Source organism: Ambystoma mexicanum, chromosome 1q (genome assembly GCF_040938575.1).
Source record: "Ambystoma mexicanum isolate Mex_15411 chromosome 1q, UKY_AmexF1_1, whole genome shotgun sequence".
NCBI lineage: Eukaryota > Metazoa > Chordata > Amphibia > Caudata > Ambystomatidae > Ambystoma > Ambystoma mexicanum.
In genome coordinates, this window is record NC_090922.1 from 869,198,209 (window position 1) to 869,211,248 (window position 13,040).

Consider the following 13,040-nt stretch of genomic DNA (forward strand, 5'->3'; position numbering starts at 1 on the left):
GAGCTAATATCAGCCCCCTGTCCTGGTTGAAGGATGACTATTGGGGATGAACTTACCATCAAGCCTTTTTTTTCTTGAAGCCATGAGAAGATAACTCCAGCCAATGTTTGTACAGTATGGAGATTTGACCCCGCGCCTGCTACTCAGTGAAGTTCCTGGGATGGCAGGGCTACCTGTGTAGGTGTACACCCAGATATGTCAGTTCACCCCTCTGGGCCAGCCACAACAGTTTTGCCCGGGTTTTGAGGAATAAATCACCATAGCTTTCAATTCCCACAGAGTGAGGCACACGAACAAGATGGATGCCTCTTCGCAACTGCCGGCTATATTGGCGGAGATGAAGTTCATCGATCAGCGTACACAAGAGACTAACACAACAGTTCTGGACATTGTGAAATAGATAAAAGATATAAACAGTTACATCAATATGCAAGCCGAGAGCACCACGGAGAATGAACAGTGGATTGGTGCGGTCCAAGATGATCAACGTACATTGGTGAATGATCTAGATGAGGCCATTAAGGAAATACAGTGACTTGAATCAACTATAGAAGACCAGTAAAATCGATCCTGACGTGATAATATCAGAGTGGTGGGTGTTCCTGTGAACCTGGAAGGTCACAACATGGAAGGCTTCTTATATTTTCTGTGGCAGGCTGATCTACGTATTGAGAACCCTCGATAATGCATAAATGAACGAGCACACAGGGCACCCATCCCTAAACCCACCAAAGGTGAACAACCTAGAATCATAACCGTACAGGTTCTTAATTTCCAGCACCCATGAATAGTACTGAAGGCCTATAATACAGGTGGCGTGATCCTGAATGATGGGCTGCAGATTCATATTTCAATGATTTCTTGGCACAGGTGTCCAGGCAACACATGGAGTTCAACCCAATTTATGAAGCTCTGAAAGGATCAGATCACTGATACTACCTGCAATCTTCAGGAAACAAATGGGTGTAGATGATCAGTGGTGCAAATCGGTGGGATCCCAGAATCACTGGAAAGAATCTGGATGGAGGCCTACTGGTCCGCCACGCATGGCGGGTGACGACGCGTGAGGATGGCCACCTACCTGATTGCCGGTACGTTTTCTTCTCCAAAGAGAGCGAGGGCTGTTAAATTATGTGGCCAAATGTGCCAGAATATGTGGCGCCTATTCACCTCGGTGGATTGTGTTGATTTTGTTTTCCTTTTTCTGCTCTATTTGAACACTTGGCAGGCGCCATGGCTTGCCCTACACTGAATGCTGTTGCTTGGGAGGTTCATGGCAGATGCGTGAACTGTTTCAAATTAGTGGCTCTTGGGATGTAATTTGCAGGTTTCCACCGAGAAAAAATGGCTAAGCGCTCACACTGACATCAGGTGGGTTGTCCCTAGCCCCCACTGTTAAAACTGAACTTGCTTTCATTCTGGTTACGCTTCTATGTACGGCAATAGCGATACCACTTTAGTCTATCTTGTTGGCCATGCATTGGTAATACACCATTCTTATTGGGCCTCTGCTGAAGGGTCCTGATGTTTGTGAGCTTCTAATATCTTCTTTTCTATAGGGTATCGGTATCTATGTTTGAGGTTTTGTTATGGTGCCTATCAGGGAACTTTGCTCAAGACAGGGTATGTCAAGCTCTGATGGTATTCACAGAATGCTATGCCAAATATGAAATGCATTGCAAATGGGTTGCAATTGACGTTTGTTGTTTTGGGGATATTAATTCACATGGGGGATCTTAGCTGCACAGCATTCATTTGCGGGGGGCACTGCTCAATGGAGACGAAATAGCTTAGACATCCAATGCCCTTCACCTCTTGTGACATGTCTACCCTAAGGTTTATAACTCTGAAGATTCAGTGCTTCATAACTCTGAACAGTGAAGGCTTCATAAATCTGAACATTCAGGGCTTTGGCGATCCAATTAAATGGCACAGGTTGTTACATCATTTTTTTGAGCGACACGCAAGGTGATACCATATTTTTGCAAGACACTCACTTAGATAAGGTGGAATCTGGCAAATTGGCGAGGGGCTGGGTGGACCAGGCGTTTCACGAGCGATGTATCATTGAAAGAGGGGAGTGACTATTCTGTTACACAAGTGTACCCCATTTATTGCTCTAGATACTCTGATGGACCGAGAGGGATGGTATGCATTGGTTCAGGGTACTTTGTATCAACAACGTATTACCCTCTTAAATGTTTATAGACTCACAGAGGATAATGCTGGGTTTTACACACACATGTATTCACGGAATGCGCACCTTGCAGTGGCTCCTTTACATTTCTTACACTTCCCCACCTGTGTGATAGACAATCAGGTCCTGCTCCGAACCTTGCTATGCCTCAAAATACTAAGACATTTCTGCTCTTGATGGAAGATTTCAGATTGAGGGATGTATGGAGAGCGCTCCACCCGCTGCCTAGTGACTTCTCTTTTTACTCACACCATCACAGAGTATGCCGAGTCTTATTACTGGCTCTTAGTGTCCACTTTGCTATCCATGGTTGACCAGTGTGAAATTCTCACCATTACAATCTGGGATCATGCCCCAGTTGTCCTGCTGATTACTTTCTGTTCTGTCAACAGTCTCCGCCCTGGAGGTTGCACTCAGCATCATTGCAACACCCAGATTTTGTAGAACACCTAGAGCAATCTGACTTAGGCGACTTTAATTCACTGAAGCGCTGGAACGCCTTTAAGGCATATCTCAGCGGGCAATGTATCTCAAGATGGACTTACAAACTAAAAAAAGGAATACTCGAAAGCAGCAGCTTTTTAGAGGAGCTTTGGCAGGCAGAGCAGGCACATAAAAAGTCTTGGGATCACTCTTGCCTTGCTTAAGTATGAGAGCTTCGGTCAGATGTTAAAGCTGTCACTACCATCAGGGCTCCAAAGTATTTTTCTAGATGGGCCCAATCGTTCTATAAGGAAGGGAATAGGCCACTTCGCTCAATGGCCTTCTGTCTGAAGGAACGGCAATGTGCCCACCTTATCGACACAATCAAACATAAATCTGGCATCATGCTGGCTGGGATTTCTGATATTAATGATCATTTTATTGAATTTTATTAGGAGCTTTATACCCCCTGCTCTCTATTGCAGGCAACCTGATTCATACCTTTTTAGAAGGACTTCAGATGGCGAGAGCCTCTGAGGTCGACCTACTTCCATTGAACGCCCCGATTGCGGAGGCACAGGAGGTTCCTGCTATTGCTGGACTTACAGTGGGTAAGGCGACTGGGCCGGATGGTCTCCCGATCGATTTAAATAAAGAGTTGGTGGAATCTCTTGCACCAAGATTGATGGAGGTGTTAAATAAATCAGAGAACACGGGGTGCCTCCCAAGCTCAATGCTTACTGCTAATATAGTGGTTTTCCCCGACGTCGACAGAGATACCACAGAATGTAGCACATATAGGCCCATCTCCTTCATTAATTCTGGTGCAGAAATACTGGCTAACTGCTTGGCAAGGAATCTGGAGCAAGTGCTGCCTCGACCAGTCCACCAAGATCAGCCAGACTTTATTCTAAACAGACACTCTAATGATAACATGCAACAACTTCTGAACATCGTTGCCAGTTGTGACGAACCAGACGATATAGTGCTATCCCTTGATGCCGAAAAAGCATTCAATAAGGTCAGTTGGGACTATATGTTTTCTGTCCTATGGAAATTATGCATCGAGAGATATATTATTGACTTGGTTTAATTGCTGGATTTTAATACCATGGCATTGGTGAGAACTAATGGCTATACGTCTGTCCCATTTGCGCTACATACAGGTACTCGACAGGATGCACTCTGTCAACTTTGCTGTAAGCTTTTGTAGAGAAGCAGAAGTACACATAATTTATAGAGCCCACCCCTTCACGTCCATCACACTGGAAAAACAGCACGAAAACACTGCGTTTGACAACTGTATCATCCCAATACCACATCGAAGATCTGAGAGGTGTCATGCACTTAGACAACCATATCAACTATATCCTAGAACTGAGGTAGTAGATATGAGTCTGCAGACACCACTGGAAATAGAAGAACTATAAATGAAGTTCAACAGATTAAAAGTGACACTATTGAGAAGAGAAGATTCGTGGTTGCACTAAACGTGATGTATAGATTTATAGAGAATGAAAATGTGACTGAAGAAACAAAGTACATTTAAATATGAATATAAAGAAAACCAGATACACTTAGAAGATAAGTAACAAGAGATGCAGTAGATATATATACGCAGAAACATAAGGTAGAGAAGACATTGTAGAAGCTTGCTAAAGTAGGGAATATAATGCGAGGAAAGCAGCCATGTCGAGAAAATAGACGTCGGCATTGTATAGTAGTAACAGAGAAGCTTTGAGAAGGGAAACCAAGGCTGCAGAGATGACAGGCGCTGGAATACAAATTCATGCAGAACAAAGGATATTTGCTTGGCTCAGAAACAAGGATGCTGCAGCAAGAAGCAACTGCGAGGCACGAACGTAGTTGAAGAGGATAAACTACATACGAGGACATATTTCTCTTAGATTAAGCAAAAGAGTGAATAATTGTAAGTGACAAGTATTGAACAATCAAAGATAGAGAACATACATGCATAGCAGAGCAACCAAGTCTCCAGAGGCAGAGGAGAGTAATAGCACCCAATATAATTGAATATAATAGCACTAAATAAAAGCACAGAAGGGGCAAAATCATAATCTCCTCAAACGTGGTACAATTCCAGAAGACAAGGCCCATTCATAAATCTCCAGACGAGGATAGCTATATACCTTCACTCTTTAAAGGTCTGAGGAAGAGAGCAGCCAGCAAGGTGAACTACAGAGAAGAAGCCTTGCCATAGGTATAGGACCTAACTGATGAGGGATGGCAGGCATATTAGCTAAGGAGGGTGTTTGTCTGATGATCTTCCTTTGCACCTGGGTTTCGTTACTTACGTGCTGCTAATGAGCCGAATGGCCAAGGTTGGAAGAGAGTGCCAACCAATCATGTGGGTCTATTTAATGGTGGACTATACATCGCTGCAAAAGCCTATCCACTGCTCGTATTATGTTACTATCAGTGTTTTACGTAGTTAGAGGTTGTTCAAGACTTGCCTTCCAGATAAGGGTCATCCACTAATGATACTAAGACTCATATAAACTGTAGGTAGATATGTTCCGTTAACCAATCCCTCCACCTGGTAGGTTTGTACTGTTTGCCACGTAGGATGACATAATAAAACCTTTTGTGTTATTGAAATAGATTGAGCATGTGTGAGCTACAATTTGTTTGTTAGCCAGGTTTCCCTACTTTATTGAACCGATAATAATGTAGTATTTTAACATATTCTTTGAGTCTGTCGGGGTATTTGCATCTGAGATCATTTATTTTGGTAATCCCATTTGGCACTTCGAATGCTCCAGGTGCTACTGCACATTTTGGTAGCGGGTGTTTCAGATCCAGATTCTAAAATTCTTGACGTCTTCATTAGCCAGAAGTTTGCAGAGTTTCCTGTAGAGAGCGAAGAAATCATGCGTGTATAACAAGATGGTCGGCAGATGCTTCTTTGAAGAAATTCTTGTCTGGTCCCCCTGGGCGCCCTGCAGACTGAAGCCGAAGTGGCCGATTGGAGAAGAGTCGATACTAAAGGGCTCAAACTGAGCAACAGACGTAACTAGAACATCGAAAGTGGCAAATAAAAGGGGAGGGATTGTAACACATGTGTAAATATATATAAGGGGGAAATGTAATGGGATTGATTTAAGGAGAGATACCTCGATACCTATTCTCAAGGAGATAGAAGGAAACGTATCACACTCCAAGTGGGGTATTTTTTAGGGATTCCTGAGGTAAGGCTGATATGAAGGATCCGTTTCATACTCCAAAATGGGGTAAAATGGAGATGAGATACTTTTGCTAGAGACAGTTAGGAAGAAGATTGTAGAAATGGTTGTGCCCATTTTGTTTGGGGTTATGAATATGCTAGTGTAGTCATGATAATTTAGGTTGTAGGCTGAAAATATAGAACAATAGTAATAATCTAACTGCTTATCATACTCAAACCTATGTTTCCATGATACATCTTACCATCATTGCGGGAAGGAAGGAAAAATAACAGAATCTAGAAAGCCCATAAGGGCACAAGAGTTCAGAAGTAAGGAAGACCCTAATTTAATCAAGATACAATCCACAATCCAAGGCACACGCTCCTTCCCGATTTGCTCTAGTCCCCAATGGTTCAAGGTTTGCACCAGAAAGAACATGATTAATTAAAATGTTTCCAGATAGACCAACATTTCCAGTATGGGGGCCAGTGCTAATTGCAATCCCACTGTTGACAAACAATAGATAATCCCCTGATCTGCCCAAAACACCACTGGGCACTCTCTGGTCCCGAAAGTCCAGTTTTACTGAATCATGAGGGTTGTTACCATCGCTATTCCTTCTGTGACAGCCCACCAAAGTTTCTCTAAATACAAAAGAACAACCCCCAGTCTTATGAAGCCAGTGCATTTGTTGAATAGGGCCTCCGTTGGTTCTCGCTTATTAGCAGACAGTTTGGGTACCCCACGGAGGAATATGAGACGCTTCCCAACCCCCCCATGCCATGACACTTAGATATACTTCCCCTGAGGCATTGGATATATGTTCTAGGTTTCTTCATACTGGGGTGTCGGTTTCCCATTGAGCATTGCTCACCCGCCACCAATACTGTGGTCATCATATGGGAATCAGGGGGGTTTAGCAGGCATAATGTACTGCTTTGGGTTCTCTGGTTGGGACAATGTCATCTGAGAATGAGTATAAACATTGGAGTTGCAGGGGACAGTGGCCTGGAGGGATCTTGCATAAACAATATTGTGGCTTTTGGCATTTTCTTCAGGGGGCAACCAACCTTGAATGTCCTGGCTGATGAAATATTCCAGTGATGGAATATTGGGTCCCTTGACAACTGGTTGGGCGGTGAGAGGGCTCCCCACGAAAAAAAACCCTCCTTCCTTCCCCTGCACTTCCAGCATAACTTGGAGCAGTTTATTTATAGCTGCTAACTCCAGGAGCACCTGATTGCAATTGCATCCCCTCAGAGTGAGGCGGGTTGAGTACCTTGGATAGTTGGCTTAGAAGCCTCGAGTGAATATAATCGAAGGTAGGAACTTGACCCTAAGTACACTGATGGCGTGATCTCACTCCACGTGCTACACGTGGGGCTGGGAAAGGACTTGGCTCTAGTTGTTTTGTCAGACTCCTTGTCCTTTGGGTCAACATTATGTTGTGCTGAGGTGGCAGAGGAATAGGCCTGAGTAGATCCAAGCACACGCAGACAGTCAGAGGCAAAACAAGAATTCATGGTGGGTACCTTAGATGACAGCCCCTGCCCCAGGGTTGTGACATAAGAGCCACTAGGAGGCTGTAATAACGAAGCTGTCATATCAACACCCACCCCTGGTGCTGACAGTTTCTCCGTCACATAGGTTACCAAGTCAAATGGGCAGTGTAGGGTAAGCATTGCAGGGGTCATTGAGGAAACAGAATGGGCACCGACTAAGGAGATTTTTGTCTGCAAAAGAAGACCAAAGGTCTTTACTGATAGCGGGTACTTCATCTTCAGCAGTGTCTGTGCCACCAGATTTGTCATCAGTGCTAGCTTGGCTTTCAGGTACGTCCTAGTTTTCCTGTACAGTGCATTCCTCCTGGAGTGGAACAGACTGACCACCTGGATTGATGAGATTGCCAGAATTCTCGCCTCCCATGGCGGTCCTCGTCATGCCGATCATGTTTATCCTCTATGACCGGAGCTTCTGTATTTTTCCCCAGGGTGGGCTCAGCTCTTTCAAAGAATGTATTGATTTCCTTAATTAAATTGTACACATCTCCTGTTATCATTGCAGGGCTATGGGGTCTAGTCTTGTTGTCACCTGTCTCACAGTCTAAGGTAGGCAGGTCTGCTAGCCTCCGCTTTAGGATGAGAATTTCCCTCCTGGAAGCCCTTTTGTTCTTTCCATGTTGGGGAGGGTTAGGGTGCAGATGAAAAAGGATTTGGAGAAGGTGAGACAACCACATCTGCCGCCACGGCTGTTGTTGATATATTCATGCAGGCAAGGGGGAGACAACAGTAAAGATGTGGCCAAATCAGCAAGCAAAATCAAGCACCAGCAGGGAGCCAGTTCGAGTAGCCCCCTCCCCCTCTTTGCACTCCTCACCTGCAGTCGAATCCTTGGGGCGAAAATGCTGCTTTCTGTAGCCAACATGGATTCTGGTACTAGATGACACCCCTGCAGTCGCTTAAACCCCCGCAGAGCTCAACACCCCACACTCTTGGACCCCCGGCGGGCTTCGGCCCTAGCAGGGAATGCAGCTCCAGAAGAAGAAAAGGGGCGGGGCCTAACACTGATCCTCGAGGTGTGGTATGGAGGCCGTCCTGATCCAAAGCAAGCTGCTGCTACTGCTGGATACCCCACACCCTTGGAACCCCAGTGGGATTCTGCACTGGCGGAGAATGCAGCTCCAGAAGAAGAAAAGGGGGTGTGGCCTAATGCCGATCCTTGAAGTGTGCTATGGAGGCCCTCCTGGGCCAAAGCAAGCTGCTGCTACTGCTGGACACACCGCTCCTTTGGACCCCCGGTGTCATTTATAAAACAGCAGGACAGTGAGAATCGATAGAATTATAACAAAGAAGCAAAACAGATATTATGTATAGGCCTGAAAATTGTTTGAAGAATTGTTTTTGGGAAATGTGCAGTGATTGATGGTGCTTGCTCAAATTGATTGTTGTGATATAATTAATTAAAGTAATAGCAGAATAAAATGTCAGGTAAGTATCGACAGTTAAAAATGACTTATCATGGAGGACACTCCTCTTTTACACTTGTGCAAAAAATTACCGAGGTACACACCTAAGATCAGGAAATATAATGCTGAATGGGTAAGAGGCACGGCTGACAAAATGTTTATGCCTTGGCCTCAAGAGGGTTCCCTATCAAGAACAGTAGTGCAACACATGACAACATGCTTACATGCAGTGTATACAGGGAGAAGTTGCAAAAAGAGTTAGCTATTTTAGACCTATAGAAAATGTATCAGAGCACGAGAGAAGACCCAAAAGAGAAGGAGTGGATGCTTAATCAGCATTAGGGGTGGGCACAGCGCCTTCGTCTCCTCTTTCTCCTTGTGAAGACAATAGAGCAACTACTGAGAAACAGGGATTCTATCTTCTAAAGGAGTTAAACGCAACAACAGGGTATAATAATCCGATATGTGCACCCCCGCTTGAACGAAAATATATGTCCAGACATAGTAAAAGTGAGGAGCGTAACAAGAGAAGGGACAGACTGATATAGATCGAAGAAGAGACCAAGAGACAAAAATGAGAGAAAAATAAAGCCAGTGAAGTGACAATTGTACAGCATGAGTGGATGGGAGGACAAATATTACTAAAATAAGACAGAAAAGGTATAGATGAAGTTAAAGAAAGAGATGAGAGAGAGGGAAAGGAATGAGAAAGGGCATACAAATCTGAGAAGGAAAAAAGGAATTGAAAGGAAGAACGAAGAAGGTATGAAGAGCAGGTAAAAGATAAAGAGAGAAAAGATGGGGAAAAGACATGTGAGGAAATAGAAACACAGAAAGAGAACAAAGATCACATTGTTAACAGATGTGTAATACCAGTTGATGAGCGAGAATGATGGGAAGAAGAGAGAAGGTCACAACAGCCCTGCAGGAGCTGCACGAGATACCTAGAATACTGACATGGGGTGATGAGCATGAGACAGAAGGCACAGGGAAAAGGATCGGGGAATTATATAGACAGATGAGGAAAAAAGATGGTTATGAGACTAGAGGGAGTATCGAAGGATCTCCAGAGAGAGAAACAAAAGGTAGATCAGATGATGTAGTGATGGACAAACATAGAACGATGTCCCTAAGCAGACTAGATTTTAATGACAAAGAAAGGGATAACAGCCATAACAGTTGGGGTATAATGATGTCAGGCGAAGAAAGGGAAGAAAAAGAGAGAGTGTGAGAAGAGGGTGCATGTGGCCCTTGGATGGATTTAGATGTAGGAAAGGGGTAAAATGGTCAGATTTAGGAGAACCGGAAATCAAAACACCTATATAATATCCTGAATGACCACAAGAATGGTTGCATAGCATAGGGGAAATGTCCCCACCTTATGTAAGTAGATTAAGGTAATTGCCAGGGCAAAGATGAACGGGTGAAACTAGCCCCACCTAGAAGAGAAGAAGCGTAGGTGGATACAATTGTAGAGCAAGGTTCACACAGTTCCTGTTATTAGAGAAAGGGGGGACAACCACAATATATACCATGTCCAAAATGGATAAAGATAATTTGAAATTCAAGTTACCTAGTTTGCCTGCGGGTACATGGATTTATGAGTTAGAAAGAATTACAGTGGAAATAACATTAGGAGTGGGTGACATAAAAGGCTTACTAGAAGCTATCCTAGGGGAGAGAGCTGACAACATTTGGAGATGAACGGGATATGCGAGTGTGACAGCAAAAAACACAACACAATATGGAGAGCCATTTAATAATTGCAGAGCAGACATATGGAGGGCACTTAGATTACAGTATCCTGATTCGTCAGACACGGGCGTGACTAGGACACAGAAAATGGGAGAGAACGAAGATCCTATTTTCTTATATTCAGGCGATTCAAGAGCGTTGACGTCTTTAGACAAGAGAACCATGGGATAAAACAGTTGCATTATTTGATCATATTTGAAGTCAGGCACTGCCTGAGCCAGTGCAATGCCAGAGGAAAAAATAGGTAGAGAGGGACGCAAAGCCATGGCCAGAAATACAGTTGACTATTGTACGTCATTGTCGACTGTTACAAGAGAAAAATTAGAATAAAGCTGAGAATAGGAAGCTTGAAGCAAAGTTAGTACAGAAAAAAATGTCATCCAGAATAGGAAAGCCTATCGAGCAGCCAGATGTGTTCAGTACTATTAGTGACACCAGACCCCCAAGAGGAACCAAGGGTCAGGGTAACAATAGGGGGCAAGACATTTTTGTTTCTTATAGACCCGGGAGCGACTCCTTCTTGTGTTCGAGAGGGAAGTATTGTTCCTTTAGACCCAAAGTATTTTTGCAGGAAGTACATTTTTTTGTTTACATGGCTTCCTGGATTGCTAGGAAAATTGCTGAGGATACCTGTAGAATTTTTGTTTAGGCCAGATATACCTATGGATATGGATATTGATATTGATATTTTATTTGTATCACGATCATACACAAGTGTTCCAGAGCATGACAGGGCAAGGGAGAAGAACAAGGGAGAACAAAAACAATGATCTTACTAGGCCCAGTGACATTGAGAACGTGAAAGTGCATGGGAGAGGGAAAGGGGAAAAGTGCATAGAACGGGGGAGAAGTGGAAAGTGCAGAGCAAAGGAGAAAAGAGATAAATAATACAAAATAAATAAATAATAAAGGCAACAAACAATGGTAGTGCAGCCAGCAAGTGGCAAGTGCTGAGTTTAAGGCAGCAGGCAGGGTATGTCTGATAAGTGCAGGAAGAAAAAAAGGGGGGACTGTATGGGTAGAGATACAGACCCCAGTGCAAGGGGTGGCCCGGAGGCAGTGCGGTTGAGTGGCAGGGTGAGCAGGTACCCTGGCCCGGAAGGCAGAGGGTAGGCCAGGTGCCGAGAGAGAACAGATCAGCGGGGGAGAGGAGGGGACAAAGGCAGAAGCAAAGAGGAAGGTCTTGAGGTGCTTCCGGAACCGGAGATAGTTCTCCTCAAGTTTCAGAGAGGGAGGGAGGCTGTTCTAGAGGCAGGCTCCAGCTGAAGACAGAGATCTACCCCCAGCTCGTTTCTTTGAAAAACGACTGACCCTGAGGGAGTTAGAGGTAGAGGAGTGAAGAGCTTGAGAGGGGAGGTATTTGCGGACTGATAGCTGGAGGTATTTTGGGCCCAGGCACCAGAAAGCCTTGTGTACAATGCAGAGGGTTATTAATTTAATCCTTGCATCCACTGGGAACCAATGGAGAGATTTCAGGGCTGGATAGATATGATCCCTGGGCTTGAGGTCAAGGACAAGTCTTGCAGTACTGTTCTGGATAAGTTACAAAGGTCTGAGAGTAGAGGCAGGTAGATTTAGAAAGAGGCTGTTACAATAGTTCCACCTAGAGAGAAACAGGGCTTAGGAGACAGTAAACTTCTGGGGGAAGGAGAGGAAAGGCAGAGTATCTCTGAGGAGGTGCAGTAGGAAGTTTGACTTTTTAGACCGCAGCAATATGGGCACAGAAGGAAAATGTGGAGTCAAAGATGACCCCAAGGTTCTTGGCCTTGCAGGTGGGGGTAGGAGGAGGGCCAAGAGAGGCCGGCCACAGAGTGAGGGGAAAGGAGGGTGAAGGTGTGCCGATGAGGAGGATCTCCGTCTTGCTGGCATTCAGGCAAAGATCGTTAGCGGCACACCAATCTTGAATGGCAGTTAGGCAATTAGAGATGAGAGAAGGAGAGAAGGTGTGCCCTTAAACACTGCAGTATATTGGTGCTCTCATTCTCCCCTAGGAGAACAGAGCCAGTTTCCCTCCAATTCAACATGACAAAACACTACCAGACTACATCATGTTGTTTCAACATTAAAGGTTTGGAGCTCTTACCATACCCTTTGGAAAATCTTCAATCTGTTTAGAAGAAGGTTGAGTTTGCCTAGGATTAGGTTTTTCACTAAATTATTTCTATATAAAAAAAATGAATATAGGCATTGTTATGACTGAATACACTAAATCCCTTTTACTACCAGGATTTAAGGTCCAGATGTTCTTTATTTTTTATTTTAAAGAAATTGTGGAGTATTGAATAGTAGCAGGTTACTTACAAGAAATACATAGTCCTGGCTAAAAATGTTTTACATTAGCAAAATCAGGTCCTAGTGACACTTGTAACAGTATAGCCATCACAATAAGTGTTTTTGTTTTTTTTTTAAAAAAAGTTCCTTAATTCTGTTATCTCACTTTCAACAATTGACTACATTAGAAATTGTTTGATTAATTTCTGTCACTATAGATCTCTGTGAAATTGTTGTTGGAATC